The sequence below is a fragment of the Hylaeus anthracinus genome, unplaced genomic scaffold, assembly GCF_026225885.1.
Source record: "Hylaeus anthracinus isolate JK02 unplaced genomic scaffold, UHH_iyHylAnth1.0_haploid 11982, whole genome shotgun sequence".
Lineage (NCBI taxonomy): Eukaryota > Metazoa > Arthropoda > Insecta > Hymenoptera > Colletidae > Hylaeus > Hylaeus anthracinus.
Window position 1 is genome coordinate 717,810 of NW_026534330.1, and position 15,112 is coordinate 732,921.

General features: G+C 43.6%; 1 protein-coding gene across 2 annotated transcripts in view; it reads right to left on the reverse strand.

Moving 5' to 3' along the window:
* LOC128886178 (neuroligin-4, X-linked-like) overlaps window positions 1-15,112 on the reverse strand; it is a 122,349-nt gene that overhangs the window by 60,245 nt on the left and 46,992 nt on the right. For both annotated transcript variants that reach the window (XM_054140823.1, XM_054140822.1), the window contains exon 2: window positions 8,818-8,888. The gene's annotated coding sequence lies outside the window, so the exon portion shown is untranslated. The remainder of the gene's footprint in view (window positions 1-8,817; window positions 8,889-15,112) is intronic.

Here is a 15,112-nt window from a genome sequence, read left to right on the forward strand (position 1 = left end):
GTCCTTGTAAAATATTCGGCGTTGACGACATGATCGAACCAGCAAACGGGGAATGTAATCAAGATTCAGTTTATTGGAATTCTCGGAAATACGCTGGAAGCTTTCGTTTAATACCCCATAAGAGGAAGCAATTTACGAAGCCACGCTCGCTTGTATGGTGTTCCGTGAGTTCGGTTCTCACGTTTTCGCAGTCTCATTTCGTATCGCGAGTACTACAGCGAACAATGATAATTAGACCGAACCGTTCGCAAAGGTCCGTGTTATCACCTCGATAGAAACAACGAATGGAAAGTAAATATAGAAAAATCGAAAACCAACGTAAATTTTGAAGAATGTAGATGCTTCGAAACTGGTTTCATTCGGAAGAAGACGACTGGGTGAAATTGTGTTTGCCTTTCGAGCTGGCGATTTCCATAAAAAACGTCGGATTAATTTCGGCAGATGCTTCAAGGATTGCGACGACATAGCGGAGAGCATAATTCTCGGGAAAATTCTCGCCCGTTTGGAAGCGTCTCTGGTTATATAAAAATGTGTCTCCTTATTTCGGCATTTCCGCTGCGAGTGCTGTATTTCCGTGCAGTTGCCCTGAAATTTTTACCAGGCAGCCTCTTCGTTCACAAATTCTACGTTCGCGCGAAATAAGAGGAGGCACGAAAGAGCTCGACTACGCGTTGATAAACCTCTCCCCGAGGAATATCACGTTTTCGAATACCAAGAATTTTACACTGCGAAAGCTACATTAAACAACGTTGTAATTTACATTTTCGAGTTTTAGAACGTTTACGAGTCGGTACAAAGGTATGCGTATATTTTGTTTTTGATGCTCCGTAGCATCTGTGAAGTAAAGAAACTCGAGTGGGTACATCGAAGAGATGTTCCTAGTTAGTCCGAAAAGTAGAGCAGACTCGTCCCTTGCAAGAGAAGTTTCTTCGCTTCTCAGGGCGTTCATCGTGCATGCTTTCGAGCAGCGAACTGCACCTATTTATAGGCTAAAATGGGACATCGTGTGCGCGGTGTTAGCTGTATACCCGAGTCCGCTGTATCAGCCGTTCATCGTAACGATAAAATCTTCGAAGAGGGGCTAACATCGGACGCGAAGTCAACGACGTTAACTCTTTTGATCGCGTCTTCGTTGCTCATCCATGGTGTAATGACGTTAGCATGTGCACGGGCATGAAGTTATCGAGGGCTCGTAACTGATATCGTTGCGTTGCAATTCGTGCCAGTGCATCCGGTTTCAACTTGCGAAGATCCACACCCGATACTCGATCTTCGCGTTGGCTGTAATTTCCAACGATTTACGAGAAATACGAGCTACGTCCGATATTAAAAGTATTCTTGGTCCAGAAAATCACGCAAGCGATGTATACCGAGATATTAAATTGGTGCTGTGATAAATTTTGCAAAAAACCGAGACGCTAAAATAATTTCCAACAGGAGTACAGAAGTTTGTCCTGGATATCATCTAAGAGCAACCAGCTTTTAGACCGGCAGCTACTTTTCTCCTTGGAATTCTCCATCGATCGAGTCTCGTACCGTCAATTTACCGCTGAACGATTCCTTCTATCCGGAATAATAGACAGCTGGAAAAGGCGGATGGATTGAAACGCATCCCAGAAAATTCAGCGTTAGGAGTTATTTAGGTTATTCTCGCCAATCACCACCACTATTGAAAATATTAAAAGTCCTTTTATGGATCACATTTTGGTCTGTTATCGTAAATAATGGTCCATCCGATGTACACCTCGATGACTTTATTTTTGTGTACCGTTGCGTTTCTCGAGTTGCGCTAGCGATGATATAAATAGATCATTTTACTCGACGTAAAATATTCCACGATCCAGCTGTACGGGTCAATATTTCCCCGTAAATATTTACTCGTTGGAAAACGAACCGAACGTCCAACTTTCATTCCCGTCCGCGCCTTACCGCGGGCAAGATGCAATTTGTCAGGACTCATCTTACAATCTCGTCTAACGTTACTCCCGCGATGTAACGTCACCGTTGAGCGTGCAGGGACAAATTCGTCAAGGAAAGTTTCCGTCTAATATCGTCTACGCACTACCCACGTTCTGGCGTGAAACTTCCCTTCGAGTGCGAGCTCGACGCTTCTTCGTTTCCTCGTTGAAAGAAGACCAGATTCGCGACCAACTGCTGCGAAAGTTCAACTAATTCTCATCCGCCCTCGAAAATTAGAAATTTGCAAGTTCAATGCTACCTTTGGTAGCAAAGCGCAAATGTCTTCCGTTCGTCTCGTTCTGGAAGGAAGTACAGTCTCGAAAGCGCTAGATGCAAAGCATTATAAACTCGTGGGTGTTTCTTTTTTATTTTCTTGCGAAGCCCTCGTATCGAGAGCGATACGATGTTCTCGAATACCGCGTCGTCGAAATTACGTTCCTGTGCGCCATTAGCAATTCCCCTGAGAATCCAGGGTATTCGTTGCGGAAAATGCCAGGCGAATCCACGTTCCGTTAGCTCGTCTGTTACTCAGAGCTCGAAAAGGATACGAAGTGACTTCGAAACGTCAAACGATGTCGTGCTGGCGAAACGATAACAATTAACCGTCGTTAATTCCGGTTAACAAGAAGGATACGACGAATGGCGAAGCGCGGAAGTTCCAGGGTCTCGACGGGGATCCAATTAGTCAACGTGCCGGCAACGATCTTGTCTTCGGTGTTGCGCCGTAGTAACGTAACAACGCCATTGAGCACGTGGGCATAAATTCGCTGGCGAGGTTCTCGCTTAATATCGCCTACGGGGAAGCAGTTTACGAGGGCCGCCGCCCAGTCCTGTTCGTGCAGGCTCCATTTCTACGTCCGTTTCCTACCCACTTGCCTCGGTCCCGTTCCATCCCTGAGATCCAGCCCGGAGCGGTGACGAGTCCGGAACTTCTGCCGTAAACCAAAGGGGAATTGGACCTACGCAGAAGCTCTCTTCGGTGGAAACTCCGTATTCCGTCTTTAGTCACGTAGTCGCGTTTCGATCCGCGTGGCTTTGTTAACCAACGCGCCCTGTAAGTTCCTGGATACCTCTTCTTTCGAAGAAGCGCAGGATACCCTCCGAGACATACGCCCGGATCGTTCGCTAATGTCCGTTATCGATTCTCCATCGGTGCGATTCCAATTTGTATATAAGTTGGCATGGGGAAACGAGTATCGCAATTAGTTAGCGCCAACGCTGAGCTTGCGCCTTGCTTTCAGCCGCTCGACTCTAGGGCTCGATTGGTTCGATCGCTTGCAACCACGAAGAATCGACTGACCGATTGCCATCGATGTATCACGGTACAGTCCACGCTGGAAGATCCTCGTGTATGAGACTCTGATACTTTCTCCCGCACACGTTACTCGTCGTGTGTATCCAGAGACTCGGTGATCCTGGAGAGGCTTGGAAATTAACCGCTCGCAGCCTTGGTAAGTTCTCTGCGCGCTACTAGGACCAACGTCCTCTTCAAACATCGCTCGAGTAAAGCCAAACGAGTCTGGCAAGATCGCTGCACCGACGCGACGCGATGCAAAGTGTACATAACCGTAACGCTCGGAATCGGTGAAACCGTGAGGTGTATGATAATCCTACTAATATAGGATTCGTTTGGACGTTCCGTATTCCTTCTGTACAATTTGCACCGAATTTCATAATTTTCCCGCAAGGTCGAAGCGTGTTGTTCGAGGTCGAGAGAATCATCTTAGGTGGAAAGCAGAGGGTTCATATTGCGGAGACCAGAGAGACAACAGACAGGGTCGGCAGGCAACGTAAGACGCGAGCCAAGGAACATACGGAGGTCTATCGAGATCCGTTCCGTTATTCCGGTCGTTTGTAGGTACTGTTAAGCCCAGCGGGTCGTGTTCTGGCACGGCAGACTGCAACGAGCAGCTTTCAGGAGGCATTGCGACTGGAATCAAACGGCGGATTGCGGTCTGTTAGGATGTAAAGGAGCATCCACAGTCTCGGGGTCGGAGCCGTTACACGGCCAGCCGTCTTTATGGCCGCGGGTGAAGGATGTGGATTTAGCTTAACGGAGTGTTCCCTTCCGCTCGCGGAATCTACAGTTTCCTTGCTCTTCTTTTCCCTACGGTTCCTCCTTCGCGGCTCTCCGTTCTCTCTGGCGCGGACTCCTCGTTTCTTCTCCCTTTTTCCCTCGTATCTCGCCCCGGTGCCAACAAAAGACGGCAGTAATCTGCAAACGACCCTGGCTTATATCTAACGAGGCAACACATTAGTCACGGCCGGTGATCTGTATGAGTAGATATTACGCGTGATGCAATTTTATTTACGACGTGCGATTACGGCCAAGCGCCCACACAATTTACTCCGGCCGGCGTTCGCGTAATCGCGTTTTCATTCCGTTACAGACCGCGCTCCCTTCGTTGGGTTTTTATTAAATGCCCCTGGACAGTATTGTGTTCCGCCTAATCCCGCTCGAGACGATTCGGTAACGTTAACGTGCTCTGGAAGCTGAATTTATCGCGCGGTACCTCGAGTACGCTGCGAACGACTTTCGCGCTGAACACTGTACAACAATTTCACCGCTAACGCGTTGCCTTATATCCCGTAGTGATCATCTAATTAGGATCAAATTTTGCTATTCAATTCTCTCGAATACTCGTCCAACGATTCCGAATTCAAGCTATTCTTAAATATTCTGGCCCGCTTTAACGTTCAACCTCGGAGAGAGCTTTGGCAACCCGTTACGAGCGCACGAGTTCGAGGCTTCGTTTTTCATCCCTTTTCCTTCGGAGCCCGAAACGAAATCGATTTCAAAATCCAACCCCGCGTGTTAAACTCATATCATCGCGGTTGCCGTGAAATTAAAGAAATCCCTCGTACAATCGAGGGAGTACACGCTCGCGTGGAATTCAATCGCGTTAATCGTATCGGGAACGGCGGCCTTTCCATCGGGAACAAACACTCGGTGTATCGCGTGTTTCGTTAAGCTCCGTTGCTCTCTTCGAAAATTCGCTCTTTTTTTTTGTCGGTGAACCGCGTGTCTCGCGATCAAAAGTGAAACCGGCTCGTTGATAGGAATTTTTCGCCCGCTACGTCAAACAACCGCAGCTTTTTCCCATTCAAAGCCGATCGAGGCGCAATGACTCATTAAATTGAACCCCTTTTCAGTCCTCGTTAAATCTTCAAATTTCCCCCGACGTGCAGTGGAGATTAACGATGGTTATTGTCAAGATTTTCCTCGTTGTCGAATTTGATTTGAAGGCTCTGCGTATAAAAGATGGTTTACTAGGAAATCCTCGCCAAAGATATTATAAGCTGTTACTCTCTTAATTCTTTAGTTCGTCGTCTTTCCCGTTGTGTAATCGAAGGATTACGGGTCTCGAGATCGGACAGGAAAGTTATTTGCGATGTCCGACTAAATCGCATGTGCACGATCCGGGTAGGTGAGCACCTAATAGTTCGTAGACGGTCTGCGCCGCGTACCTGGTTGGGATTTCCAATCGCCCGACCAGCCACTGGTTCGGTAAAGCTTGATGTAATTGCGCTCTGCCCCGTGTTTCCTCGCAATGACTTCCTAGTGGAACGACACGGGGAGAACATTTTTGCCACTAACATAAGAATAGAATCGAAAAACTTTGTCGAAATTTCAAAAATCGATAAACGATAAGAATTTCTGCTCGTTTCTTTTCTTCCAATGGTTCGTACAACAATGCGAGCAAACAAACCAAATTGTTTCGTATGTGGTTTTATGCATACCGAATAACAATAAATCAAATTTATGTCGATTGTGGGAACCACGTTCTGCCACCCCAATTTCCATACGGGTCAAATAATTACAATGACTGCCGCAAACAGTATAATAATATAAGCCTCCCTCCCTCCATTGTACAGTTCGAACTGAAAATTGTAAAAGTCATGTCGGAGGTGCGTCGCGAACCAAAGGTTGCCTCGAGCAGCCAACGGTGAGCGTAGACTCGTACGAGTCAGCTGTAAACAGTCCATAATTTGAGCGTGTGGATCTCTCGATGCTGCCAGAACACTTTGGCACGGCCTATTGATGCCACTGAATGCAATAGATGCCATGGCACAATGGCATTTAAGAGCGCGGCGTAGCTCCGTTATGTTTCGAATGCTAGAGAATCGTACAAAATGCGTTCTTAGATTGTTTTCAAGGATTGGTATCTCGATACTATAATACGATAGCATAAATATCGTAGAGTAAAGGCGTTTCTGGCTACACCAACAGATCTGTTCACTCGCGAACGAATAGAATACATAGAAACGTGCGTGCAGGGACAATCGCAAAGCACAGTTTTGAACATAAACGAGAGCCAGGATCGAAGAATCGTGAACATCTGTCACCGATTTAAACTCGGAACAAAGAGCGGGATGCTTTGTCAAAGATTCGATTACCATTTCGCGAGCAATGGACGTGTCGAGTAAGGGAACCAGTGGCAAGGGTAAAGTTGGGTCGTAACGAGAGGTCCGTTAATACGCTCGAAAACGGAGTACGTAAAGCGAACGCGATTTTTCACGAGGGTTGCGAATTTTACGAGGCTTGAGCCACGCGGAATTGCCGGCGCGTTCGCGTCGAAAATTTCGAGCACGGGGGAAGGTAATACAATGCGCGCGTTAAAACGAACGCTCACGTTTCGCATAAATCCAGCCAATTTTTTCCGGTATCGCGAGCGCAATAAACATCGATCCAGCTCGTTCCTTAAGCCTGCCAAGCAGTAAAACGGCCCCGGAAAAGAATTCAAAAGTCGAACGTCGCGTCGTGGGGTCTCTTTGTAACTTTTCCACGCCTACGAAAAGCCCTGCTTTCAGCCGCGCACGTACGCGACGTATAAACGCGTCGCTTTCAGGCCACCTCTTTTAGAGAAATCTTCCTACCGGGCTGAATGTGTGACGATAATCTTGACGTTAAATATGCATACTCCTGTGGAGCGGCCCGACGACGACGTGACAAATGTACTTCACGAATGCTAGCCATTTTACGGGACACGAGTGGTCGGACAATCTTACCTCCTACGTTTAATTCCAGTAGCGTTTAGAGCACAGAATTTTTAAGTGCAGTGCTTCACTAACGAACAGAAACTGTATTCCGTATTATCCCAACATTAAATCTTTTCTCGTCGAGAATGGTCCATTATTTTTCAATGGGTTCAATTCTAATGGACTACCTGTATGTTTCATAAAACTTAGGATTGTTAATAATTTCGTCTTATGAAAAGAAGTCGCGAGTGAAAAGAGTTTACGGAGTTCCGATTCAGAGTGCACTTTGTACGCTGCGTCTGGAAAGTGTGCCGTGTCGTTCCATTCTTCCGAGATACACATTTTGCAGAAGAAAGTCCGAAGAATAGAATAAAATCTTTTAGAAAGTGCTGCGACGATTCATTTTCACGGGGTGCCGTCATTCCGCGTTCATTTCTGCTCCCTCGATTCGTCGTCATTATTCATCTGGACGAATTTATATTGTTCGATGAATTTTAACACAATTTTTTTAATAGAACGGGACGCGAATAACGAATCACTGTTCGCAAATTGAAGCGAGCACCTTTCGCGAGAAATGAATTCCTTAGCGCGTTGGTGATCGTAGATTGGAATTTTTAAAAACTAAATGAATCCCTTCTTTAGAATTTGTATGCAAGGAAAATGATAGAAAGTTATTTTAAAAGATACCAGCGCAATCCACGAGGAGGACCGAAACACGACAATTTCCTTTTATTTTAACTTGGAGTTGCGTGGACGCCTGGAACGTTCTACTTCTGTTTACTCGGGAATTTATTTCCTTTAGAAACCACGAAAGGACGTTTCATTGGTTCTAAGCGTGCAGAATGTTTTGTACGAACGCGATGCACGTCGATATCGTCGTGCCAAATCAGCGTTCGATCTTGAATCTAAATAATCCTAAACTAAACGTAGCCATTTCGAGAACACAGCCAATCTGTTAACGGCAAGCATGTAGGAGTGTCTGAAATGCACGGAAACCTGTTTCCCGGATTGTGCCAGACTCCTGGCATCGGATACAACTCGAGACATCGATTTGCATTGAATTAGCCAGGCATCTGAAAATTTTCGGCATCTCCTACTACATGCATTGGAGTCTGTTCAATTACAGGCAGCGTCTGAGAATCTCTGAAATCTGGAACCGACCGAATTAATCGGAATCGTATTGTAATTGCCCGCGATTAAGGCACAGAAATGTTTCTTAAGAGGATCAGCAATTGCATTACTACTCTTTCTAATCGGAAAATTGCGAGTCGTTACTTTATTAACGAAATGTTTCGCTGAAATAACAGCAACGGTTTTTTCTTGGTTTATGTGCTTTTGTTAAAGGTGAAACCAGTTATGAAAAAATATATCCAAGTTTATAGCTGTAATGGAATAGTCCATTAAGGGAACCAAGAGGTAACCGTGTTGACGTTTTGACCTTTTCTATGATCGTTCACTTTTATCGCACGATAATCAAGTTAGACCGTGGAAGCTGAAACTATTCTTTCTGGATCTGAAGGAAACGACAACGTTTCCATCGCGAGAGGCCGCAGCTGCGAATCGAAGCGCACGTTTCGCAGTGTTACGTGGCATCGAATAGAAACGCGATATTCGCGTCGTACATCATTCGCTTTTGTTTCCTTTTCCATGGTAAATCAGCTTCGAGAGAAGCGTAATAGGACGGCAGAGGTTGGCGCGGTATTTCTGTAGGAAACCTTCTCGATGAACGGATTAGGTGGATATACAGGGACCCAAGCGACATTTGATGGTTGTTTTCATTTCCAGCGACTGCAGCGTGTATACTATCCCATAGGATAAACGAATCGTCTATTAATCGTTATTGGGTTATCGTATATACAGTTGACTCGTAAAACTTACCACATCAAAGTAGACCACCAACATGTTCTTTTTGCGTGTCCTCCGTCTTGTCGAGTTTCCTCTAGTTGCTCCTGCAAAAAGAAAACGTTCGTATTAGTAATATTATTGACATCGATTACATGTACACTGGTATGTGTTTTTTATTTGTATCGCAAAGAATAATAAAATTCTGTGTTCTGAAATACCTGGAAAAGCAATCAAGGTACAATACAAATAAGAAGAATGTCGGACAATTATTTACCACGTTTATGCAGCAATCTTTATAGAAAGCTTCGATACGAACAGGATAAATCGAGAATCGACCTTTTATACGAGGATGCAAAATTACAAACATAGAACGTGGATATGGAGTCGTCGTGGAAAAAAAAATTAAAAGTAATCTCAGAACGCTTCCACATCTCTCTGCCTCTTTCTCGCTTAAAATCTCATTTCCCGGGTTCGTTTCATGTTGGAATACAGCGCAGCAGTAAAGATATCGAGTTACTCTTGTTAAATTAAATTTCCCTGGGCCGATCCGCGGTAATTGTAAATATTAATTAAATCTCGTTTGGATGTCGTAAACAACCTCAAACTACCATCTGAGAACTACTTGTCTCTACTTCCACGTCTTCTTGTGTCTTTCGTTCCATATCGCGGAGACGTAATTGCCTTGGAACAAATGAACTTTGCTTCTTCTCCGCTTTTCCGTGGAAGGAATTAAAAAATTCATCTGGATGCACTGTCGTCGAGCGACAAATTATACTTTTCGCTGCGACGAATGCGACAGTTGACGCTTGGTGCACCTCTGGAAACACTTTCATCCTTCGCGCAACGAAATCCTCGAAGGAATTTACAATTTACAGAAATATTCCAGCGAGTCTTACAACGGTACGTTACGTACACGAGGTGAACGAATAATTTGCACAAACATCCTTGACGAATCGACTATTAATCCTGTATGGTAACATTTCTTTGTGTAAGAACAGCGTAATGCCAGAGTAAAAAGGTGTTAGTAAATTTTTGTAAATTCTACTCGCATTAACCACTATCGTTACATTTTAAAAGGAATTTAACGTCAAGGGGATTCCGTTATTGAATATTTTGTTAATCCCGTGGCGTTTATAGATTGTTCTTGCGAGAATATTCTTGAGAGCGTAATTGAAGTCGGCGGGTGCGAAAGGTGTCTAAAGAGAAATTCTTGAGATTCGATTTTAATTACCGTATTTGTGCTGGAGATGGAATCTGTGGAAGTGGTTTTCGAGGGAAAGACGTTTGCGTCCGGTCGAGCAATACCGTTGAGTTTTCCCCGGAAGTGGACGGTGATTCGATCTGGTTACGACGTTTCTCCTAGGGGTTGCACTCCTCGACGAATCTGGTATGATATTTTCGAAATTATCAGCGTTCGTAGACTCGTGTTTACAGCTTTGATTTAGATATCTTTTTCTTTCCCCTCGAGAAATTCTACAAAGGATTCAATTTCATTTGAACTAATGATTAGTTTTCGATTGGTCGAATTAAATCTTGAACCTCATCTCTTTACATTTGTAATTCATGGCACACTTTGAGATTCGTTGCGTAGACTATGAATAGGAAAATTAACTGAATAGATGTCCAATAGCTCACAATAGCTACTTGGAGCGTAAAAGCCAGGGATTCCATTCCTGTGCTATTTGAAAAGGACTCTTTCTCGCTAGCTTGCATTCTTGAATCTTGCATCACGGCCGGACTAAGAACATCCACCGGTCTATATTTCAGCTGAATTCGTAAAAGGAACTACATTTATCAAGATTCTTTTCTCCTTTACTTGCATGGAACGGCCGAACAAAGGTCTGATGATGTTAATTTAATGCTACGACGAAATTATGCACGTCGCTAAATCAGGACTGCTGTCCCTTCGCACCAAAAGACCATGGTTCCTCGATGTGTCGTGTTTATTATTTAAAATATAAAATAAAATTCCATAAAATGTCCCTGACGTTAGAAACGTTTAAGGGATGAAATCCAATTAAATTTACGACAATGAAATTTGTTAATATAAATAAAGTCATTAGAATATACACGAATGGAATTCAATAAAATTCACGCGAACGGAGTTGAATAGAAATTTTTGTTAGCTTTATCGCTGACATCGAGCGTTCACATACCATGTTTATTTGTATGAACAACGGATATCCATTTTTCGTATAGTTAGTAGAAGTATAGTTGAAATCGATATATAGGTGCGTTGCATATTTGTACGCGTCATAGTTCGTGTGAATTTTTTCGAAAAACTCATTCACGATCAAATCTATTGTTGATTCCTGTGTAAAAGCACGGCTCGAAGCAATAAAAATTCGATTTTGTTTATTCATGCGTACATGTTGCTGGATATCACCGTCAGGTTAACATGTACAGTGTTCGGGGCAGCTTTTGCGAATCCTCTGACAAATTAATTTCATTTGTAATTTTCAGTTTCTCACATTTATCGTAACTGTAATTTAGATAATTTCAAAGTGAACTTCATTTGTTTAAAAACTCTGCTCTGCAATCTTCGAAAACTATCTTGGAATTTTTCCTTTCGTAATTAGCGCAGGGCTTTAGCAATTCTTAATTTGACACGAGTTCCACGAAATAAATCTCATACATATTCACGAAACGGACACTGCGTTCGCACGGATGTCATACGTATCGCATATGAAATATGTATGTAAAACGTGTATGCATTATGCAAAATGTACGAAATAAGAAATATGTTTTTAAAGCTGCGCACGAAACGAATTACAGGGTTAGTTTTGCTCTTTCGTTTATTTTCCACGCAAACTCGCGTTTTCATGGGCGATTGGATTTCGATAACAACGAAGAATGTAGCGGGTAATCTTCGATGCGGCCAAAATTAGGACGTATCAATTCGAATGTTTGGCCAAGTACATCTGCGAGGCCAAATGTGCCGTACTCGTCACTTAGCTTCGCTGGCTGTTCAAATTTACAATATATTGCACAGAGTTTGCACAGAGATAGTCCACCTCTGTTTCAAACAGTGCCACGAAATTCGAAGTGAATCCGAGTCAGCCGATTCGGTACACGAATACGTCCCAGTTTTAGCTACATGCCATTGTATAGAACCGAAGGTTTACATGGAAATCGGTTCCTCTTCAGTAGGATTTAATTGATCCGGCGTGATATGGTAATCCGTTACGATTATGCGTCTTTCCAATAATGAATTGGGGGCGTCGTGGATCTGGAACCAATCTGATTTCCAAACGTTTGCAAACGCTGCCGAGGTCGTTATCGATGAAAATAATCTCTCGGGCAACGTTTTTAGAAAGCACTTGCAAACGATGTCATCTTGTTACTCAAATTACGAGCTAGTCGATCCACGAGCATAATTATTCTCGCAACAGTGTTCTCTTCGTCGGTCATTTACATTTGCGACGGATCGCGAACACATTACAAAACCATTTATTTGGAGTTACAGGAATTTTATCTATGTTTCTATACAAATGTCGCTTGTTTATCGAAACTCGCCAGCTAATTCATCGAATTTAAATTCAATTCTGTTCCCGCTGAATTAATAATTCCATTTCGATTGTGCTTGCTTCTCCCGATGGAATACAGCAGGCAGTAATTGTAAACAGCTCATTTGGAATATTCGCACCGCTAAACTTTACGGTAAGCTGTTAGAAAAGGGTGATTGGTTTTTACGAACTGTATTACAGTAAAATTACTAGTGACAAAGTTGGGTACAACAATGAAACGTGTTGGGTACAACACCTTGGAAGTTGCATTATGAATGTTGAAACTTATATAGTTATCGAGTTACCGAAGCGCATATAAGTTTCCAGGCAAAATGACATCAGCCATGACAAGATCTGTATTCCAATTAAACTTAAAAGGCGTCAACAACCATATGGTTTGTACATGGCTATGTACAAGGCGGACAAAGATATACAATTTTCTATGCAGATCCTCGCTCAATAAATGTAGGAAATCTATGAAAGATATTTCAAACACCGATTTCGTCGTGACGCGAAGCTTTCGTTTACCTTTTTTTAATGGCGCGATAAATTCGTTCGGCAGCAATGCAACAGAAGAAGCCTTTCGAATCGAGTAGCTGGTGAAGTTGAAATTTATCCACTGACGACAACATACACTTTTAAAGCAGATGTTCTCAATCGATATAAAACTCGACTCGAACGGAATGCAATACTTAATGCAATCTGGCTGGAACATCCGCGCCATGGAGTCGAAATCGTTAAAGTCGTGGTTAATGGGTCAATAAGGAATACCAGAAGATAGGCCGAAGCGATCGTTAGCCTGGTTCTCTGACATTATTTTTCCCGGAAAAGAAGAAGGCATTCCTGCTGGAACTCGATAACATTTTCCAGCGGTCGTTCGCAATCGTATTTCCTCGGCGACCTCTCGTCGAGACAACGCCGAGAAAGAAAACCCGTTTAGCACGACTTCTGGCTACGAAGAAAATTAAAGATTCACGTATCTTCGCATACTACGTAGAATGTACATTTGATTCTAACCATCGATTACGTACATTGGTAAAGATAAATTTCAATTATGAAATCATTCGAATGAATGCATGGTCCGTTCCATGGTTTACGCGCGCGGTGTGTGTCGCACAGACACACTCGCCTGGTTCCAGGACATGTATAAACACGGTTTGCTTTTGTCCCGATGGAATTGAAAAGCGCATTTCAGTCGAGGTTACGACCGAATGTCGGACTAAAAGGGTTTGGCTACATTTTATTGCGACCAGATTTAAATGATGCTTCAGAAATACATGAGAAACAGAACGCGCACCTTTTGTATGGAAATAACGAGACCAGACGCGGCTGGTTCCCGTCACGAAGAAACACGTAGTTTACCTATATAAATTAAAAAGCGACCGAAGAGAAGCTCGAGAGATGCCATACTCGTGAAATATCACGCGTGAAAAACTCGAGTCTTTCGTCAAAATTGAGAAGGGCTTCTGGTGGTTTACGCCACAGTCTCTTATTATTTTATGATAAGTATGTGTTATAGGGTGTTGATAAAGTAAGCGTTCGTCAAGTTTTCGAGGCTTCGTAAGAGAAAGTCGAGTCGGAGAAACCTGTTAGATTTCTACTCAGAGTTTTACAACGAGCGGTTCTGCGAACTCGAGAATTCTCGAACCGGGTCTTTCGCAGGCATATCGATTTTCCATGAAACTATAGTCCGTTCGGTATACCTTCCAGATTCGACGACCTCGTTATCGCCGGTTAGGCCGGGCAAATCTGAACTCAGCCAAATTCAAATCGAATTTCCTTTTCGCTCGAACGGATTCCCCGATTTCGAGTGATTTCCGGGCCAAATACAATCGTTTACGTCCCTTACGCCACGACGGGTTCGGCTGGTTGGGGCAGGCGGCCCTTTCTCAACCGTGTTTATTCCCCTTTACGTTTCCTTTCGAACTGCGACTATTGTCTTTCTGCTTTCTAAACCCTTTTACCTCGTAGACTGGAGTATGTACACGTCGAAACAATTTCAAGATTTAACTATCTGGGGCAACTCGGCCAAATAAAAGATACGAATGAATTTTACGAGACCAATCTACGTGTAAAGTTTACCGATTGCTGTCGAAATAATGTTGTTACACTGCGCGACAGAGATACGGGCGCACGATTATTTCGATGTTGATTTAAAAAATTAATTACGCACCAGCTGGGCAATTAGCTCTGACTAATGCGTCGAAAGTAATACGAATTACGGAAAATTTATCGTACTGTTGTGTACAGCTGCGTAGCCGGCACGATAATTACATTATAATTGCGTCGAAAATCGGGCGTATATTTCACGAAAAAATAAACAGGAAACGAGACAGCGTTTAGTACGATCGTAGTCCACAAATTCGCATCATTTTGACACCACCGCGATAGCCGGGATGTTCATTCGAGTGTCGTTGCGGTCTTTTACAAAACCTTTCGCGACTAAACGTAACTACATTCGATAACGATGCTAACGAAATCCGTAATTATAATATAATCGAGCTAGCCTTAACATTGAATCGAACGACACCTCCAACTACTTGGACGGAGTACGTAACTCGTTAAAAAGGCACAGGGAGAATTCTAGAATCGTTCCTCACATGCATGAGGAAACGGTTGCATCGAGGGAAGCTTTCGCTTCCCTAGCTTCCGTTAAATTAGCTCGCGGATCAAGAGCGGTGTGCTCTGACCGCGAGATCTCTCTAATAAAAATAAACCGAGAGGAGTGGCCATGGTTGGGAATGATCCCATGCAAATCGCATTATTTCCATTCCATCGCGGACCATTCGACGTAATGTATTCTACCGGGATTTATGCGGCTT